Source organism: Vanellus vanellus, assembly GCF_965231255.1.
Source record: "Vanellus vanellus genome assembly, chromosome: 2".
Lineage (NCBI taxonomy): Eukaryota > Metazoa > Chordata > Aves > Charadriiformes > Charadriidae > Vanellus > Vanellus vanellus.
The window spans coordinates 76,348,806-76,369,466 of NC_138906.1; the positions used below are offsets into that span (position 1 = coordinate 76,348,806).

The 20,661-nt window shown below is 38.2% G+C and overlaps 1 protein-coding gene across 4 annotated transcripts in view; it reads left to right on the top strand.

Annotated features, from left to right (window-relative positions):
* LYRM4 (LYR motif containing 4) overlaps positions 1-20,661 on the top strand; it is a 99,808-nt gene that overhangs the window by 32,327 nt on the left and 46,820 nt on the right. Inside the window, exons 3-4 of one of the 4 annotated variants that reach the window (XR_014270568.1) lie at positions 1,711-1,824; positions 3,199-3,231. The exons of the other annotated variants lie outside the window; for them this stretch is intronic. The gene's annotated coding sequence lies outside the window, so the exon portion shown is untranslated. Of the gene's footprint in view, positions 1-1,710; positions 1,825-3,198; positions 3,232-20,661 lie in introns of those variants that run through there. 4 annotated transcript variants of the gene reach the window in all.

A 20,661-nucleotide genomic window follows, 5' to 3' on the forward strand; every position in this document is an offset into this window, starting at 1 on the left:
TTTTTTTTTTCTGTCTCATTCCCCCCCCCAAAAAAAACTTTTTCTAAAAAATTGAGAACTGTTGTTCTTAGCAGAATTTCTGTTATGCTTCACTGTCATCTCACTTTCAGCTGTAAAGCAAGAGATAAATATTGGAAAAATAGCAGCACTGTCTTATTTCATCAGGACTATTAAAAACCTTAGCATCTAAATTCATATTAATATTTACTTGCTGTCAAATTCAATCATGCTCTGTGGAAAAAAATTTGTTCTTACTCCCTTGTTTAATTGAAGATCTAAGTAATGAAGTCAGCTGACATTATTCAGACTTTATATTTAAAACTAACCAAGCATAATACAAAGTGCTTTTATTTTTTAATGCAGAAGCACTGAAGCAAACATGAGATCTAGTGTACATTTTTTTGCTAAGTTTGGGGTTTATTATGATGTAGCACATCTTGGTATTGCTGACTTTTTCATAGTGTGTCGATAGAAATTAAATAATATCCCACTTTGCTGACAATTTGTTGTTACTCTAAAATCAAATTTATATTCACTTTACATTCTAATTTATGGTTTAGTCATCAAAGTGACCATTGAAGTGTAAGGTTCATAAATAACTATTTGAATCAGCCTAGTGGGAAATGTGAAATAGTGACAGATTACTGTCATTTTGTTCATGTCAGTCACTGTACAATTTGCTTGAATGTTACAAAAGTAGCTTTATAAAGCTGAAAAGCATGGAGGAACATTAATCTCTGCCTTAGTCCTCCTCTGCTTGTTACTGGTTTCGATTTAAAAATAGTCTGGCTAAAGGAAGGAACAACTCTGATTCTTTTCTCAATACTGTGAAGATTTTTTTTTGCGTGTTTTTACTGGGTAAACAGCACAATTTGTGATGTCTTCCCTGTAAAGGAGGGCATTGTGAGAAATGCATTGTCACAAGTAAGGTTGAAATAGAAAGTTTTAAAAAGTTTTGAGGCTAGGTCTTGAGGTCCTTTGAGGATTATCGTAACGGCCATTCCCCAGCTATGCTAATATGACTTCATTTGTGAGTTTCCATCGCTATTGGAATATGTTAGCAGTGCGAGAATTTGCCCTAAAATGTTAGTGCTGTTGCTGAGATTCAAAAATTTATAGAAGCCACTTTGAAGATAGGATAATACTGAGTGTTTTGAAGCATTCGCTAGTTTTCTTTGTGGCATGCTGTCTCACAAGTTTTGATCTGAAAACATAAAAGTGAAATTCAAAGGCTATATTAGACCTGTGTGCTCTGATTAAATTCCTGTTTTAATTTACAGGACATCTCATTCTTATATATTCCCCCACAGTGCTTTTTCCTCAGTTTTAGATTGTAGCTGGAAACTACCAATCATCTTGTTGTCCAGCTAAGAAGGATTGTTTTGGTTTTCCTGGCAGTTCTGAAGGCTTTAGTATCAATTGTACTGGTTTTGACATCATACAACTACAGTACTCTTCAGTAAAACAGTTTTGTTATTTCACAGTCTTTTTTTGTCCCTTAAAATAATCCAAATTAATAATAATCATGGTTTGCACAAACTCAGCGGGGAGACAAGAGATGCACTGTGAGCAGTTAGACAGTCAGGACATGTGGATCTCCTTCCTTTACAGCTGGCTGGTCATCATCATTTTCTAAGAGAACAGATTAACTTTTCTTTTTCTTTTGAGTTGTTCTTCCTCAGACTTGGCTTCTTTTACTGTTCCTTTCAGGTGTGTAAAGAATGAAGGATCTTGGTTTTAAAGTATGAGAACTCTATTAGAAAGGTTCCACTAATAATGATAAATATTGAGTACTTGCAGCATTTTTCACGTTTGGAGCATGTTGTAAGTACATCCTAGTCCTTGCAATATTCATTGGTTATAGTAACTTTAGCCCCATAGCCCCATTTCTTTTAATTAAATGCTTCATGACTATGCCTTGATAAAAGTCCGTGTCATACTTAGTCTGAGATTTCAGTCTCGTAATCTTGTGTTTCTCCGTATTTGCCATTCCTAATAAAAATGATTAGTATGGTCTTGTTTTGAAAATTGTGTAAAAGAAGAACAGTTGAACAGTTCTTCCAGGTTTTTTTCTTAGGAAGCCAAGTTGCCAGTGCAGCTGCACGTAGCCAGGCGTTCATCAGCAGTATCTCATCTCAGCAGTATCATGGATTCAAGTAACAGTTGAATGGAAGTGGCAATGATACTGAATGAATGTACTGATACAGCATTCATATTATTATGAACTGGTAATAACATAGCCATAACATAAGGAAGCGTATTTCTGTTAATCCAAATAGTATAAATATTAAAGCATGTTTAATAAATATTAGCAAGACAAGCAAATTTCAATTACAGTTACTCTAAAAAACAAAAAGTAGAAGTACCTTAGTTTACTGCACCTGCTTTGGATTTTATTGCTCATCCTTTGTGTTTTTATCAGCAAATACTCCCATTGTTTTCCACAGTTCAGTTCTAGGAATCCTGTGATTGGTTTGCAGCAATGGCAGGTAAATTAGTAAATGCCAAGGTGTATGTATTTCTGGACTGAAAGCATATTGTCGAGCATTTAGGAAACTTTACACAGTTGTGAGTGACATTAGAATTGACTGTCTCAAGGAACTTTTCAACCTTCAAGAAATATTCTGTGTATCTGATGATACCTGTGTTTGTCCTGCAAAGCACTGTAGGCTTGATGTCCTTAGCAGAAGAAGGTTCATTATGAAAATTCTTATTAGTAGTTTTAGTCTCAGACTACAAGTCATATTTCTGTCTAATTTTTATGAATATGTAAGGAAGTTGTAAAATAGCATATAATATATTTGATTATGTTAGCAGCAGTTTTGAAGCCAAGGGGAAAGAATACTTGGAAAAGCTCTTTAAGCACTCTGAGTACAGGGTGCAGCACCCACACTGCTGTTCAGGAATGGATATGATATTGGCAAGTCACGTTTTCCTGCCGGCAGCCAGTTATGTTGGAGCTCTAATATGTTTTCCTTTTGTCAAGTTTGTCACTACAAGGAAGTTTCAAAATCACAGATTACTGCTTTTCTTGAGAAGCTCCTTGAATTTTAGGTACTTTGGGTTTTTTTCCAGCTTCACAATGGCAAATACCTATTTTTCTTCAAAAATTTATAGTCTTACAGCTCTTAGATAAGAGGAATGTCCTTGGAAGTTTGCTGCTTTTTTACCAGTATCATCTATTTCTATTTATTACAGTTGCACCTACACGTTCCAACCAGGATAGAGCCAACATTATGCACAGAGAGAACTATTCCTACCTCTCAAACCATTTAGTTTGTTAAAGCAAGCGTAGATGCAGGAAAGAGTTTTCAAATGCCTCATTCACAGAAGAAGAACAGGAGGTGAATGGCGTAATCAGACAATGGTCAAAGATCCTATTAAAGCAGTTTTATCAAGTCACTGCACAGTATCAGTTTTTGAAGGTAATCAAGCATCTATACACTTCTAAATACTTGCAATGACATCTAGAATTTAGCAAATGGTCGGCATGATCCTCTTGTACTTCGCTTGCTTCTAGCCTGTTGCAATACTGGTAGTCAGTTTTTAATTGCTTTAGCATCTGGTTGGCTCCCTACGTGTATTTACCGAAATTACCCTGGAATCTTGTGGCAAAGCCAAACACTGAATTTAACTCAGCTGACTTTGGCTTTTAGAAGGCATTGGGGGGATTTTTATGTGGATATTTTTTAATTCCAAAGCTCTTTAGGGTGATATTTTTAGATATTTTTTTTTTCCTCAAGGTTATTTAAATCCTATTTGTTGTGTTCAATTTGCACTTACTTTCCCTGGGATTTGAAAACAACTCAAGAAATATACACTTGTATATTTCTTCTTTTATGATAGTAGACTACAAGGAAGATGAAGAAAGCAACAGAAAGCCTTAACATATGTTAAGTTTCAGTGCTCTTTACTTGGAAAGAGACACAGATGCAAGTGAGGGAAGGTATAACACAAGATGAATAACACCTGTCTTTTAGTAAACAAGAGAAAGCTTGAAATTGAAATTGAAATTGAAATGGGGAGGCATTAAGTTCAGAGCTATACTGGTTTTGTATTCCAATATGAGAGTAAACGCATTTTCTGTCCACTACATATCTATAAGGTCGGGGGGGGAGGGGGAGGAAGGGAGGAGGAACAAAGAGAAAATGTAATAGGAGTGACTTTGAACAGCATAAGTTTGAACAGAAACCCAGGTGAATCTTTGGCCCTTTGCAGGACATGTTAAGAGTGAGGTCCATTTCGGCCAGCCTTTTCAAATAGCTTTTTCATCTTGGCATGTAGGATAGCTTTGGAGATACGCAATATTGTAGCAGATGCCAAAATCCCAGAGCTGTCATATCAGCTTAATTTCTGGCATCTGAATGCGCAGGAAGTATAACAGACATTTTACCCATCTTCAGGTGGCTTGGCTCTCCGGGTGACACCTGTGTGAGTCTCCAGAGCAGTGTTACTCCTTAGGCTTTCATTTAACTCTCCTGATGGAGAGCAAGATTGTATTTTCACAAGTGATTTGCTGCTGTTTGCCCTGCTGACTAAATTACAAGCGGCAGTTTCTGCCTGCAATATTAAATACCAAAGTAGACCCTGCATTGAAAGTAACCTTCAGGCTACAAACAAAGGCGATTCAGAGGTGATTCAGGTAGAATAAGGCTTTGTCTTTCTGATCTCAGAGCCTTAGTGTAAAACACAGCATTTGATGTATGCAGTAACCTTTAGTAAAAAAAAAAAAAACCAAAACTGTTGAGTGTTGGCAGCTGCTTTTAAAATACTTTAATTATCTGTCATAAAGAGCTGTCGTTATTTTTTTTTTATATGTATTTAGTGGCTAATTCAGTGAGGTTGGGGCCTTATCTATAATAAGTAGTTATATAATGCATCAAGAGCTCTGAGCATCTCATGCTATGCACAGAGGAGGGCTGTCTGAAGGACAGGAGAAGGACTTACTTTCCTAGTGAGCAATTTGGCGTGGCAGTAAGTCACATCCGATCAAGTAAATGCTAGGTGTAAACTTCCATATGGAGAAGAGTAAGTTTCATCAGTCTGGCTGGTCAGTAGCCTCTTGAAACAGCAGTTATTGAACCAGTCAGCGCTGCAGAAAGCTCCAGAAGCAAGGAAGGCTCACATTTTCAGGGAGATGTTTTCATCTGCCACTCGTCCCTTTGTGCTTTCCGCTTTCCTGTGTTTGGTGTCTCCAGGGCTTCTGCCCAGTGTGTAAATGAATACGGTTCCTAGGGGTGGCTGCTGCAACAAAACTTCAGGGGGGCCTCTTCCAAATGAGGTAACAGCAAGTGCATGTGTGTCCTAGTATAAATATAAAATATTGACAAGCAAGAGAAGGTAGAAATAAGTACTGGTAGTTTTGATCATAGCTCAAATGACTTCTGCCATGTTTCTAATCTGACTTTGTGATCTTGAGTCTATGACTGCAAATCTAGTTTGTAGTGGTGCCAGTTGAGGGAGGGTTTGAAGATTGAGTTTCTAGCGCTAAAGTATGTTAACATTTGAGCAACTTTCTGTCTTTCTTGCTGTGTGGTGTCTGCTGCACAGCAGAACTTTTGTGGAGGATCTCTTTTTTTCCTGAATAGGAAAATGTCTATATGTCTAAATGTACATATATGTCTATGTATATTGTAATCTTTTTTTCCTGAATAGGAAAACCAGAAGTATGACAGTTTTGTGTGTTATTTATGAAACTTACAGCCGTGTAAAAGCCTTGCATATGTGTTGTGACTTGTGTTCATGTCAGAACATAGATCTCTATTGAGTGTCCATTTTCAGTGGTGTTATCATGGGGTAAACCAGTTTTAAGTACAGCTAGACCTTCGGGAAAAGAAAGGGATTTCTGTTTTGAGGTCTTCTGAAAAAAGTAAGAGAGACAACAGTGCTGTTATTATAACACTGATCTCTGTTTTGATCTCTCTCAGTTCGTTGGTTGCTTTTTCATCTGTTGTTCTATTTCACTTTCCATGCTGAGAAAACTTTCCTTCCTGGTTTTGTACTGCTTATTGAAGGGAGACAGTGTCAGGTTCAATGGCACCGCAACTGAGCGGGCACACTTCCCTCCAGGAGGAGCTTTGGCACGTTTGTCTTGTGCCTCAGATCCCCAGGACTGTGTTCTGCTGCCCTTGAACCGCAGTCTGTAATTCAGGATGATGATGTCGGTGTTGACGCCCTCGCTATCCGACAAGTCACCTGGTCCTGTAGCTGTGGTACAATGTTTTTTTTAACAACCTTTTCTCCCCTCATGCCCAGTGGTCATTCTCTCGGCATATTACAGTTACAGTTTTTCCCTTTAGAGCTATCGAAGGGAAGTTGGAGCATTTAGCTCCTCTTTAAGCTCCTTGCATTCTTTTCTGGCCTTTCAGATAGCCATGCTTCTCCCCTCAGCATGTTTAAAATACAGTATGTGGAATCTTCCCATGCCACTCTAAATCAGATAGACGCCTTTTTTTTTTTTTTGTTTCTTCCACAGATAGTTTGTCAAGTCTAAATAATTCGTTCTCGTCTGCATTCTCAGCATAAGGCCAGCCTGCAAAGAGCTCTTCGTCCTGTTTGTTCCAAAAATCTGGCTTCATGAGTGTGTTGTATTTCCCCATTTTATTATATTCATGATTCTTCTAACGGTTCAGTCGCTAAAATTCTTCCATTACCCCAGTTGCAAAGGCACCAGTTGTTTCCTTATTAAAGAAAGAAAAAAAAAAAAAAAAAAGAAAAAAGAAGCTTTTTTCACACTCTTCTCTGTCTGGTATGTCTATGTATATTGTAATCTTCTGGGGGTTGACTCTGGGCACTCTGGGGGTCCATTTTGTACCTCTGTGGTTTAGCATAGCACCAAACATGGTCTCTGTCACTAATACCATTTGACTGAATTTCCAGCCAGTTACATTCACAGTGATGTAGTTTTATTTTGACAATAAACATAAACAAATGTATGGCCTTCGCAGAAAGCTCTTTCAAACAAACAAGCTTTATCATTGATGTGTTATGTTTCCATTTTATCTTTTTTTCAGTAATTTGGATTCGGCCTTGTGTCTCTGTAGTAAGCTGCTTGTATTTGAGGGAAATGCGTTTGATCCATGAAGTTGTGATGAACGCCAAGCTTCAGGGAAGAAAGTTGCTAGACTCCAATATCAGCACGTCTGATCCAGCCCTTGGAAGTTTAAGCAGGGAAAACTGTTTTCTAGGCAAGAGTGCAGAGAGAAGTTTAATTAGTGTTTACGCAGTCTCCTTGGTACTGGTGCATTGCTGCTGTCTTTAGCTCTGTGCTTTCTGAGGTGAGCCTGGGGTTTTTTTGGCCATTAAAAGCTATTGCTGCAGTGCCCTTCATCTTGGTGACAGGCATTATGCCAGTACATTAATTCTGAAAGCAAGTAAAAAGAAGGAGAAAAAAGGAGCCCGAACTCTTCTAGTCACATTTAAATCACGAATTGAACGATTCCTGTTGTTATTCTCTCTGGGGTATGTCAGGTGTAGGCTTGTCCCCTTCAAGGTATGGACTGCCTGAACATCTTTCCTAGGCGGTTTGCTTTGCAGGAAGTGAACCATTACTAATCAGATTTTTGAGTTCACCTTTATAATTTGGTCACATGTAGAAGGTACATAAATACGTTCTTTAAAACAAGGATCTGATGTTTACCCTGTAAACAAGGTCTTGTCCCTCACCAGGACAGTTATGAATATTGCAGTGTAATGACTAAATAATACGTTCATAGTCTTTCCTATGGGCATAATTCACTTGCTAAGCAGTTGCTTTGGTAATTTTTAACCATATTTTCGTCTGATTGTATAGTTAATGAGAGCATTATGTGACCTAATCGCTAAGTGTTTCACATTAATACAGATCTTGTTTGTAATTCTGTTGATTTTGTTGTTGACCCCATGTTTTAGTTATGTGTTCAAATGATCTTAATTTTAATTGAAAGTACTTTTTGTCTCACAGCAGTCTAATTTCTATGCACATTTGTCAGTAGTGAATACTTATTGAGGGTGATTACTCTCTAACTGCTGTGCCAGTATACCTCTGGAGGTTAATCAATCTTGTGCTTTTTAATTGACATCAATAATGTGTTTACATTTATCAATATTTCTTAATTGTCAAGTTATAACAGTGGAACTTCAATAATAAATCATGCCAATGGTTAAATTCATACATTAGATTTTTAAGAGTCTCCTTAAGCAGCTTAACATGTTGTAAATTGCTGTTAAATGATTTGTATGTATGCTCATAGGGCAAGAGGAGAAAAAATAGGTATGCAAAGCCATGCTGTAGAATAATCCCGAAGAACTAACCCTTTGACAGTAAAATACCTTCACCACATGTATGGTGTGCTTTGTGGGTAAAAAAAGGAAGTAAGTCTTTTCAAAGTGCTGGTTTTATTACTAATAATTTTGTAAGTATGACAGTACATGTACATTTGTGTGCCATCCCCAAGGGACTTGGTGGGGCTGGGACCATTTCCCTTCTCTCAGCTGTACAAGTGAGGCAGATGGCAGAGAGAATTACTAGTAGTACTGCTCCTTTACAGAAGTAGCTCTGGGAGTTCAAGGCACCCTGATTTTAACTGTGCATTTCACCGCATGCCTGTCTTTAAGGTGGAAACGACAGAGGTGGAAACGACAGAGGCTACTTCTGTTTAAATTTAAGCATATCTTTAAATCTTTGGTGCATAGGGAACTAAATTATTTGCCCGGGTTCCCAAAATATGCTTACATCAGGAATCAAAGCACGATATTCCAAGTCTTGCAACACTGTCTGTCTCAGTAGGAATCTCTTTATCATCTACCTCGCTCTCTTCTCTGTCCCCTTTAGATCCAAGCAGAAGTAGACTGGAGAATAAAATCTGCTTAGACAGAAAGCTGTCAGGGTGCTGACTGCATTGTTTGTGTCAGTCTTACTGTGCTTTATGGGCCACACTGAAGACAATATAAGAATTAAAACCCCTGCCTAATAAGCAGTGAAGAAACGTTTAACAGTTAATGCTGTTATTTTCTAGTTAAGTGAGAGACAGTGTGAACACCAGGATAGGAAAAGAGAGAAGTAGGGAAGCAGCTATTTGTGCGTTTTGCAATTCTACTTGTCTTTTTAATTGAGATCCTAAAGGTGAGCTGACGTTTTTCAAGTAAACATGTATATATATTAAAAAATTCAGGTAAAACTCATTAATGTTATTAAACTCAAATATGATATAAAATTAATTACTTTAATTTTCTACTGTGTAGGGCCTAATTTTACAATGCTACTTGTAGAAGGAACTGTTGACTAAATTAAATGTTATCTGAAATGCTGTAGAATTAAATGGTATTTTACATAGAGTTAGAGATATACCATTTACTTAAGTTGAAAATGAGATTAGAAAAATAAATGCTAATTTTGGGGAAAGAATATCAGGAGGAGTTGAAAGAGCTGGAGAATAACTATGGCTAACCTCTTTAATCAGTTGAAAGACTAGGAAAAGAATATTTATATACCTGATGAATACAAACCCCCTTTATCAAAGGGCGAGCAAAAAATTAACTAGGGTCTCATTCCTAGGAAGCAAAAGGACTGATTTAAATATCCAAATCTTGATGCAGGTAGCAAAGTTCTCTGTCGTTTGAGCAATTCAAGATCGGACATATCTGCACTTCCGTTCCTCTTGCCTTTCTTGTTCTCCATCCCAGCTCCATCCTCACCTAGTACTCTAGCTCAGTATTCTAAAATACTGTATTTCTCTGTATTTCAAATAAGATACTGTTAGTTGAAAACTATTGTTAATAGATTGTTAGGTTTTATTTCACTTCTTTAAACTTGTATGGGAAAAAAATGTCTGGCAAACACTAGTATGAAGCCTGATGCCATCCTACCCAGTGTCATGATTGAAATTTCTATTTCTGTAATTCCTATCCTTTTCTTACTTACTGAAGAAACCAGGTGTTTCCCAGGTCCTAAAAAAAATATAAAAATCAGACCCAGAGATTTTGTTATCAGTGTACAAAACTAAGATGTCTGTACTCTAACATAAAGGCTAGCTTTTATATGAAAAGAAAAATTAAAATATTAAATGTTTCAGTCTAGCAGCTATTTTGTTGACTTCTTGCAAATGTTAACAGTAATAAATTAAGCCTCTTCCTCTTTTTTTGAATGAGACAAGACTGATAAGACACAGCTATCTAATGAACAAAATTACTGTGGTTACCAAATCAAATCGCATTAAAGCAAGGATGTGCAATCAATCTCATTGTGAAGGGTAAAGCAATTCAGAAGACAAAACCATCCACACTTCCTTTAGCATGGCAGATTAAGTACATTCATGTTGCACGTAGAGGGCTTTGCAGTAGGGTGCTTGTGTGAATAAGCTATATTTTGTTTCGAAAGTAGGCTTCCTGGGGTGCTGCTGATACGGCACGTCAGCCCAGACACTGCTGCAGAGGTTCTGAGCTAGAGGTCGTTTGCATCCATGTCTAGAAGGGTAAGCTTGGGTCGGTATATGAATGTGCGAACACGAGTCTTTAAGAAGCAGTGACCTTTCAGTGGCATTCAAATTGTATTTGCCCTTTTGGTTTCAGACCTGCTAAGATACCTGAGATGTACATGAAACTAAGTTTAGTTAGCATGAAGAATATAAAATCTTGTGTGAATTAAATTCCAAAAATATATTTAAATGTGTTTAATGCCATCATTAATGGTAGGTTAAACTAGTTCAGTTGCCAGGTTTTCCAATACTTTTGAGGAAGACTGAAATTGCTGGTCATCAGGTGGGATATATTTTGAGATCTAAGTGAGCCTGGTACAGGAAACTTGGCTTTTAACCTTCTTTCTTTCCTCAGACGTCCTACATCAAGTGAATACTGAGACTGCTGGGAAAGTAAGGACTGTAATGAATATCCATAATGTATATTCTCATAGGCTGAAAAGAGAGGACGGCCCCTTTTATTCAGAGGGTACCTGAGCAGATTGATAGCAAGGATCCGGACTTGTGTTCACACTTTTTTGCTGACTAATATGGGTGCTTAAGAGCTCAAGGTACTCTGGAAGTCACTGGAGTGTAAGCTCCAAAATTACATATGCATTTGAGAACATGAGCTTTTTCCCTCTAATACAGTTTCGTATTTGAAAAAAAAATCAATACAGTGTAAAAGAGACCTTGTGGTCTCTTTCATCTTCTGGTAAAGTACAGCCCATCTATGTTTCTATTTCTTTCCTAAATCTTCAGCTAAAAGTGGAATAACTTCATGTAGCTGTCCTGCAAATCTGTGGGGGGAGTACTTCCTTCAGGGAGTAATTCATGAGCTACGCAGTGGACTCTTATTTTTCACAGGTGCTTAGCATGTTCATCTCCTGTTGTAAAGCTGAAAGCTCTGGGTAGGGAAATGATAGGGCTTGAAAAAGTATGCAGTAACCATTGCCACCATTGTGCTTGCTGACCTACGAACAAGGAGCCTTTAAATCTCAGCTGATCAGACTTCAGTGATGGTACTTCCAATTTCAAAGGTTTGCAATGATCTAGAGTTACAAATTTGTTTTTAAAAACGCTACACAGCTTTTGCCATTCTGTGCAAGTCAGTAGTCAGTTCATACCTGACTCCCCTGTCACGATGACAGTTGATCCAGAAGCAGTGGCAGATAATTCGGTGAAGATCGGGTTACATGTTTTGTATGTCCGTGTAAGGCGGTAAAATCCAGCTGTATAGCACATTAGTTTCATCAGTGCTGCTTGATTTTGGTTTTCATTTTCAACTTCTCATTTAAAGTAAGTTTGGAGTTCTTTATTTCGCTTGCCGGCTAAGGCTTTTTAAAATGTAAATAGCAGACTTGTACCTCTAATACAGAGTGCTGCAAAGCTGAGAGAAGGAGAGTCTGACCTACTCTTATAAAAGAAAACAAAACTGAGAAAGGGTGGAACATAGAAACAGAGAGAGTCAAGGTTTCCCACCGTATAGTAATGGGTATGACCTTTAATATTGAGGCCTTTGGATCAAATTTAAGTTGGCATTAAAATTTTCTAATAAATTCCCTGCTGAATCTCGGAGGTTTTTTCCTCAGATTTAATTCAATAAGGTCACAATAAAGCAAGTGCTGTCTGTGCTATTGTAATTGCTCTCAGCAGGCTGATAATATTATTGCAGAGAAGTGCCAGCTACTGTGCTTTTATTTCTTTCTTCAAGAAGTCTCCTTCCTACATGCTTGCTCCCCTTGCTCTCAGGTCTACCCTAAGCAGGAAGTGAAGCTGTTTTAAATGCCATTTTCTTCTCATTTTAACCTGTTCTTACAGTAATGCTTTCCTGAGTCTCTTCAACAAAGGGAATAAAAGCATAGCCTGTCTTACTGCAGAATAATTGGGGGCCTGTATTTCCTCTCCTTAATTCTCATCCAACCTTTATGTATTAGATTCGGCGTCTAAGTTCTTAAAAGTTGATATTCATAAACCTGCAATGCTTAGTTCATTTTGGCTTGGTGCTTTTGGGGTTATGGGATAGATGTACAGCTAAAGGAGTTTCTCTTAGGCATGCGGGGAGAGAAACTGAATACCCGCTGTCCTGTGTTTCATAAAAAAAAAAAAAATGGCAAAGCTTATCACAGTGAGGCATATCTATTTGGGGTCCTGCACCCGTAGATTAATACCACATCTTTTTTTTGCAATGTAACTTTCAGAACAGCATTGTTAATGTGTTGTTTCTTGTATGAATACAAATTTATGCTTAAGATGCTACTGGTGGATCTGTTACTACTGTATTGGAAGTAGATCAGTACAGTAAATAAATGCAAATGCAGTGTACTGTGATCATGGTTCTCTGTATAATTCCATGTGACTATGAGAGACTCAGCTTCAGTGTCAACTCTGCGTGAGCTGCACTAGCCATACACTAAGTTTCTAGAGGCAACTTCCTCCTTTTTCCAGTCAGACCTGATGTCTAAAATGTCGAGTTTCTGTTTGTAGTGGTGGCATGTTAGGAGCTGCGTAGGTCATTGCTGGTCCTTTTTAACAAATGAAGAGGTATTTTAAAACATTGTAACTAGATCACATGATTAGTATTTTGGGGTGACAATGGACCAGTCTTTTAGGTGTGGGGCTAGGTATGTTTTTCTTGATTGTGGACACAAAGTAGTCATTCATCTTCCTCTACCTCAGCTTAACTGGTAGCTCAGGCCTTTGAAGTTTCTTTCAAAGGACCAAACATAGCAGAATGCTCCTGCCTGATATCCACATCTGGCTTCCCAAATCCTAACTGGCTTCACACTTACCCATCTTCACCCTCCTGGTCATTCATCTTTCCCTTGCACTCTGTCTGTCCCTGGGGCCCAGAATTTCTTACCTGAAGAGTCATGCACAGAATATTTTTTTGTGTATCTCCATCCACATGCAGAAATACACAGTTCTCTGCCCATGGCATTCATTGCTGCCAAACAAGCCAGTCTCTGTACAGAAGAAAATTACTGGCATAGTTATTCAGCTGCTTCTTTGCATGCATATGTACGGTGGGATATGTACTCTTGCCCGCATGTGATTGATTGGAAACGAGGAGTAACAAAAGATGTTAGACAAAGGCAATTCCAGTTCTGGAATGCATGCACCTGTATTCTGCCCACCTTCAACCTCCACGGCAAGCAGAAACGATCAGGTCTACCCCACCGCATGTGGGCAGTTTTGATATTGCATGGGGTTGCTTGCATACCTATGCTAAGTCTGCTTCAGTAATTAAAAAACAACAGATGATGATCTTCAGTCATAACATTTCACCCACTTTCTTATTGCTCGTCATTTCTTCTTTTTTTTTTTTTAATTGCTCTTGATGTCTACTCTTAGCCATGCATCATATGGTGCTGGTAGGATGTATACCGCAGTGCCAGCACACTAGAAGAACTTCAGTGATAAAAACCATTGCTTTTGCAGTGTGTGGAGTTTCTCCCAGCCAACGTGCAGGCGTGTGGAGGGAGGTCACTCCTGATCAATAACTGCTCATTGCTTTTTACTTATGATGTACACATTTTAATTTATATTTCCTGCTTCTGCCAAGGGAATTAATTTCCGGCACCAGAGATGCAACGCAGCTACTTTAAAGCAGAGTGGTCCTCAGATGAAATGATGTTACTGACCTGAAACGCTTCACAAAGCTTGATTCTGAAGCCTGCTGTGGTTTAAGCTTGCAGTTTCTGAGATAGGTTAGCATTGCTCTGAATCATTGTGAGACATGATCAGATTGTTGCTTTGTAAATTAAATAATGAAACATTTGCGTGTGAGAGTTCCTACTACAATTAGTAGTTAGACTGTGCTTTGAAAAGATTAGAATCGACATCACATGATGGTAGGATCTGGAATTTGTTTTCCAAACTTGACTTTCAGTCATAGAGACATGAAGTCTTCCAGAATCCAGGTTTGATTGATAATACTTTGTGTATTAACTGTAGAAAGATGAGTGAATAATCAGATAGCCCTTTGGGTAGCATGTTTTTTCAACTCAACTAATAATCTGGCTTGAGTTATGTAGAGTAAAGCTCCTGTGGTTGAGATGACCTTTCCCTTAGTTCTCCTGTAGATCTCAGCTGTGAAGTAGTGGTAAGTTTCTTTGAAGCATTTTGGTAAAGCAGCAAAAATACACTGTAGCATTCTTGGCAGTTCTTGGCAATTTACATGTATGAATTGCTATTAGCCTGAAGCTTCTGCAGTGCTGTACAAATTGTAATACCACTTGTGAATCAGTCTGCTTTTGATCTGTTAAATGGCGTATATTTAGCACTTATTAGCTTAGATACAACATTTTAAAACCCCGCCATTCTTGCGAAAAATTTCAATTCCACAATTCCACAACAATTTTACCCTAGGTATTACAACCACACACCAAACTATGCAACGTGGGATATGGGTTATCCCAACGTGGGATATGGATGCAATAGTTAAGCATACTTAGTGAAGTTAACATCTGGGGGGTTTTGGACTACAGAGACAGAAATTTAGTGGGTATTTTAATTTCTAGGGAGAATGTCCCTCATTGCAGTTACTAATAGAAAGTTTCATCTCTTTCCTTGCATAGAAAGTAAGAGCTGAGTAGATTTGAATATGGTATTAGAAAGACATGGTGTTTCAACCTAACATTTTAACCTGTGGTATTGTTACACTCATTTATAAATGTTCCTGTCTTCACTACTCTCTCTAGAGAATGGTGTTGAACAGCTTACTACTGTGAACCATCAGGTCAGAATGCCTTTGTAGTAAAAAACATTAAATACTTCCCAGTCCCATCTAAAATTTTTGGAAGAACTGGCAGTTTGATCTCCTGATTTAACAGAAAGAATCTTTCAGTGTCATATCTTTTTTGTGCAAATAGGAAAAGACAACAAATACCAAATTAAAATGACAAGAGGTTGTGGACTTAACTTCATTTTTTCTTTCCCTCAAAAAGACCAAACTTTAGTTTTCCACTTACATATGGAAATCATTGAAATTTATCTCTAACTTAAGTTGTCTTCAACTGTAGTACTGAGCAGAAATTAAACTTTTCCAGGAAGAGCAGGCTGAGGGGAGACCTTATTATGGCGTACAAGTATCTAAAGGGTGGGTTGAAGGAGGATGGAGCCAGGCTCTTTTCAATGGTTCCAAGTAACAGGACAAGGGGCAACGGGCACAAGTTAGTACACAGGAAGTTCCGTTCAAATACACGGAAGAACTTCTTTAAGGTGAGGGTGACAGAGCACTGGCACAGGCTGCCCAGGGAGGTTGTGGAGTCCCCTTCTCTGGAGATTTTCAAGACCCGCCTGGATGCAGTCCTGAGTAATGTGCTGTAGGCAATCCTGCTTTAGCAGGGGAGTGGGACTAGATGATCTCTAGAGGTCCCTTCCAACTCTGAAAATTCTGTGATTCTGTGATATCTTCTGAGTAATAATGGGGGTGTTTCAGATTTCTATTTGTTTTCGTTTTTATAGTAATGGATAAGCAGGGCAGTTGGTAGAAATCTTATTGAGGGAGACAATGCAAATTCTGTGTCGCTGTGCTCCATTTAAGCAATATCTATTCTGGAAATAAACCTATATTAAAAGAGTCAATTGCAGATATTTCTGATTTGGAAATGCTAGGGCTTTGGGCAGATGTGGGAGCACTGTCAAGTCCTGCATCACAGGATCAACTGGACTTTTACCTTCGGTTTAATGGCATGATTGTTAATCCCAGGATCAATCAGAAGGTAAAAAGCAAACAAAGCTGTTAACGTTTCACATGCTTTTTGTGCGCTCAATGCTTATCATGAAGAAGACTGCACGCAGAGGTTTTACCTCCACTGGAGTTGCTCTTGTAATTCTGCTCATATCTTAAATGGCTCTGGGTAGTCTGTCCTTATTTATGTACTGTGCTGTGCTCTCTTTCCTTTTGGGTGCTCCGTGTATGTGCGCATCCACCTGCAGGTTATCTTAAACCTTCTTATCCTTCAATCCAAGTTTTTAAAAAAGAAAAAAAAGTGGAAGAGCAGCTTGTGGTCAAAAGAAGGTTTCTGTAAGAGGCAGGGCTGTAAGTCCTGAAATATGAAGCCACATCTGCCCCGATCCAACTGGCTGTTCTGCCAATCTGTGTCTCCCGGTCACATTTGTATTGGTTTTGGATCAAGTAAGCTAACAACATGCTTCATGTGCCAGAAAACCTGAGAAGAGTAGAAAGAATCGATGACATTTCTTGCATTAATGTTCCTGTTCTCTATTATCACATTCAGGAGACTGTGGCTAAAATAATGCTGAAATGCTGTTTCAAATAACCTATTGAGAAAAACTCACACCCTTAGTAAAAATCTGTGCTGTAGTTTGGTGGCATATCGGGCCATTTTTAGAAACATGTTTATTGCAAAAATTTTCCACTGGGTTTTAGCTAAGATTCAGGTTTTAGAAGTGTTGGCGTGTTTGAAAATTAACTATCGTTGTATATCTGCGATTGTGAGATCATCAGGAGATTTTGGAATGGCAGGAATAGAAAAATCACTTTTCAAAGATTTGTTTGGATTGTGATACTATATATTTAGAATTAAACATTTTGTTGCTATTGTAGGAAGTACAAAAATGCACTAAACTTCTGGTTTCTAGGAACATTTAGTCTGTTCTTGTTAGCAGACTGTCCTCCTGTGCTGTAGATATCAACACACAATTATTTTGGCTTGTTTCTACCGTTCATTACTAGCTGAGCTAAAACGCAGGAAGCATACTGTTATGTAGCAGAAGGTAAGACTACCAAAAAAGGCAGCAGACCAATTCCAACTTTACGGGATACTGAATGATACCAAATTTACAAGTCGGTGATTCTACACAATTCAGGGTGCTGCTCAGCCCACCTTGGCAATGTTTCTGCTTCCCTGCCCTGTAGGAGGCTGCACTCCTGTCCTGGTCCCACACCTGCCCTCTCCAACACTGCTCTGGAGGGGAGGAGGAGCAAGGAGTTACTCCATGGTTGGAGTCGGTGAGGGTCTCCGTATCCCAGGGCTTGGGCATGGAACGCAGAAGTCCTGTACCATGCACAGGTGGCAAGGATGAAGAGGATGCCAGTACCACCTTGTATTTTGCAGATGGACTGTTCTTCCTTGGCTTCCTGTCGGGTGAACTTCTGGTTCCCATGGGGACCACGTCAGAGGCAGGAAGGAAATCCACCCTCATGACAGCTCCACCCTGCAGCCTTTTTGAGACCTAGACCCATTAGTCCAAAATACTTAATAGTCCTGCAGTGTTTAGTGATTTCATGATAGATTTTTTTTTTTGGTAGGAGTGTTGCAGAAGATTCAGAGGATCTTTTCTATCTACAATATGTGGTAGGGTTTTTTTGTTGTTGTTGTTTTCAGTATTTTGTGTGTTTGTTTCAGTTTTCTTACAAGATCTTTACAAATTATTAGTGCTAGTATTTGATTGTTTTAACCATTAGCTAATCTCAGACTTTCTTTTCATCAGAAGTCTTTTGGAAAACAGTGGCTGAGGCATGTAATGCATTCTTTTCTCCAGAGTTTTCGAAGGCATGGTAAGAGTTATGTGTTTGCTGGATAGCCCTTTCTCATGGGAACATGTTTCTTTCAAAGCTGTCTTTGAGCACTTACTATAAGGCAACAAAAAGGTGCTGTTGTAATGTGCCTCTTAATAAACAATTAGAGATTTCCCCCCTGTGGTACAAATAGTTGTTGGCATAGTCTTTTTGTTTGAAAGATTGAAACCCACATGGAAGGACCATACTGTTGTGGCACAACTTTAGATTGATTATAGATGTTTCTGCAGTAACCTATACTAAATGGTAGTCACCAAAAAGAGGATGTATGTAGAGCAATGCCATGGGTAAAGAACAAATGTGAAGAACATGACACTGGAAAGAAAGTCTCCCCTGAGATGAAAGAAAACATTTAAGTAGTATTAATAAAACTTTCTGAGGGTAATCCCTTTGCCCTGCAGCTGAGTGGGAATGTGATGTATATTTTTGGATATCTAAGAAACTTGCAAAGGCTGTGAGATAACCACGTGTTTAGTTTCAAGGAACAGAAGATAAGAAAAATCATATTTTAATTATGTTCTGCCACAAGCTTTGGCAGTGTAGAACATCGTTTATCCTTTTTATCTACCCGTCGTCTTGAGTTCTCCCTTTTTAAAACAGGTAATTCTTCAGTTGCATGTATGACAAAGACAGTTTAAAGCTCACTTAATATGAAAACACTTTTTGGTGTTGGGTGCTGTGAGTATGTTTTTTCTTTTAGAAAATATCCTTTGGATTTTCAACTTTGCTTTAGGGAGCCTCCAGTAGTTTGGATTTAAAGTTCATATGAGTTTTTAATTTGTTCTAAGGGACCTAAAGAGTTTGTTTTAGCTCCTATGTAATCTGTGAAGAAATTCAAGTTTACTTTGTCCTTCCTCAGTTTTGAGTTCTGCTCCCATTAAGCTTCTGGGGATGGAAACCCTCAAAAGCAATAGACACCTAGCAAATTATTCTAAAAATTTGTGAGCAGTGGTAACAAATTTCCTGATTATTGTTGAAAAGCACTAAACGCAGAAAGATTTCGTCCAGACATTACAGAGGCACAATGGGTGTTTTCTGGTTGTTTAATACTGAATAACATTTTATTCTTAATTCTGTTGTGAATTTGTGTAGAATTGTATATGAACCTAAAGTTCAGCCTTTTATTTGACTGGCACATATCTTTCCAAAACTGGACTTCATTCAGGAGTTGAGAAATGTTAACTGGAATATTATGTAGCATCACAGGAAAATATATTGCTATAGTCTACCTCAAAAACCAACCCAGTTTTACGTGATAGAGGTCTGTTTATTTGAATTGGAGATATTGGGAATAAGAAGGAAATTAAAGGATTGTAAACTGTACTGTTATTTTGGAAGAATTAACAGTATCTTACAATCACCACTGCACAGATAGCGTCACGCTAGAAATGTTATTCATTTTCTTACTGATCTCACTTGTAAAGCTGGCTTTCAGTTGACCTCAGTCAGAAGGTGGATGCGTTTTGCCTTCATACAAGGTTTCCTTACACCTTATCAAAGGACGCTGTAGACTTGGGCATTAGGTATCTGTCTAGCCTGATCATTGAGTACAAGGGAAGTATGTTATATCTCGGCAGAAAATTAAACCTACTTTTTCCCACCGATTTAGCTTTCATTGCACTAAGAGGATCTTAGGGTGATCACTGTTATTTTATAGATCAGTTTTTCAGTACATCTCTTCGTATTGTGGATATGTAAAGGGTAAGTGATTTGTATTTTTTTAAACAAAATTTGATGTGTGAATTTTATTGACAGCATACTGCAATTCACTTTTCTGGAATTCGGTAGGCTGTGTGAAGACACCTGCGGGCCTTCTCTGCACTTGGTGCATTCTCTAAATCCGGGGGGGCGGGGGGGAGGTTATTCTTACTATATGAGCCTGATTAAACACTTAAACAGTGTTGTACAGCTGCGGTAAATTTTCTGTAGTTTTAGAAACAATTATTTTTGTTAATTACAACAATTTTCTGTGTCAAGCTATGAAGTTCCTTCAACTTTCTTACCCATATTCCTCCCCCTGAACATGGTTTAAATAGATTTAGAATGTGGTTTATGTATTGGAAGTATATTTATCAACAGAGAAATCATGTTTAGGAAAAGCATTTAAGAAAAATTAGTGGATCTCTTTTGAAGAAACATAGAAATTGTATGTGGAGCAGCAGAAAGTGACAGAAGCACCTTCTGTTTCATTGGAAGGAAAACTTGATTGGCTTAACAGAAAGATTATTATAGTCTGGGTTTTTTTCCTTTAGAGAAGCAAAAACCCTTTGTAATTTTTTTTAGGCTACATGACATTCTTCGTTGTCAAAAGAATGATGCTTTGCTCTGCTATGACATCCCAATATTTAGCATACTAGTGAGACTCTGAATTCTTGTAGACCAAGTTATGGAAAGTCAGGTAAGTGGCATTTTTCTTTATTATATTGCACAGCTTTTAAGTTATAGACAGTTGGTATACAGATATATTGTAAAACTTGTGTAGGAGAAATGCGCAATATAATAATATTAAAAAGCCACTTACCCACCTTACTGTTTGTGCAGCCAATTCTGTGGCCCAGTATTCGTTGTGTGATGGGCATGAAGTCTCCTGTACAGTGCATACTGGGGCACAAAGCTGGTTAAGAATTAGGTCTTTCTTTTGTGTATCTGATACACAAAAGGACAAACACAAAAGGGCAG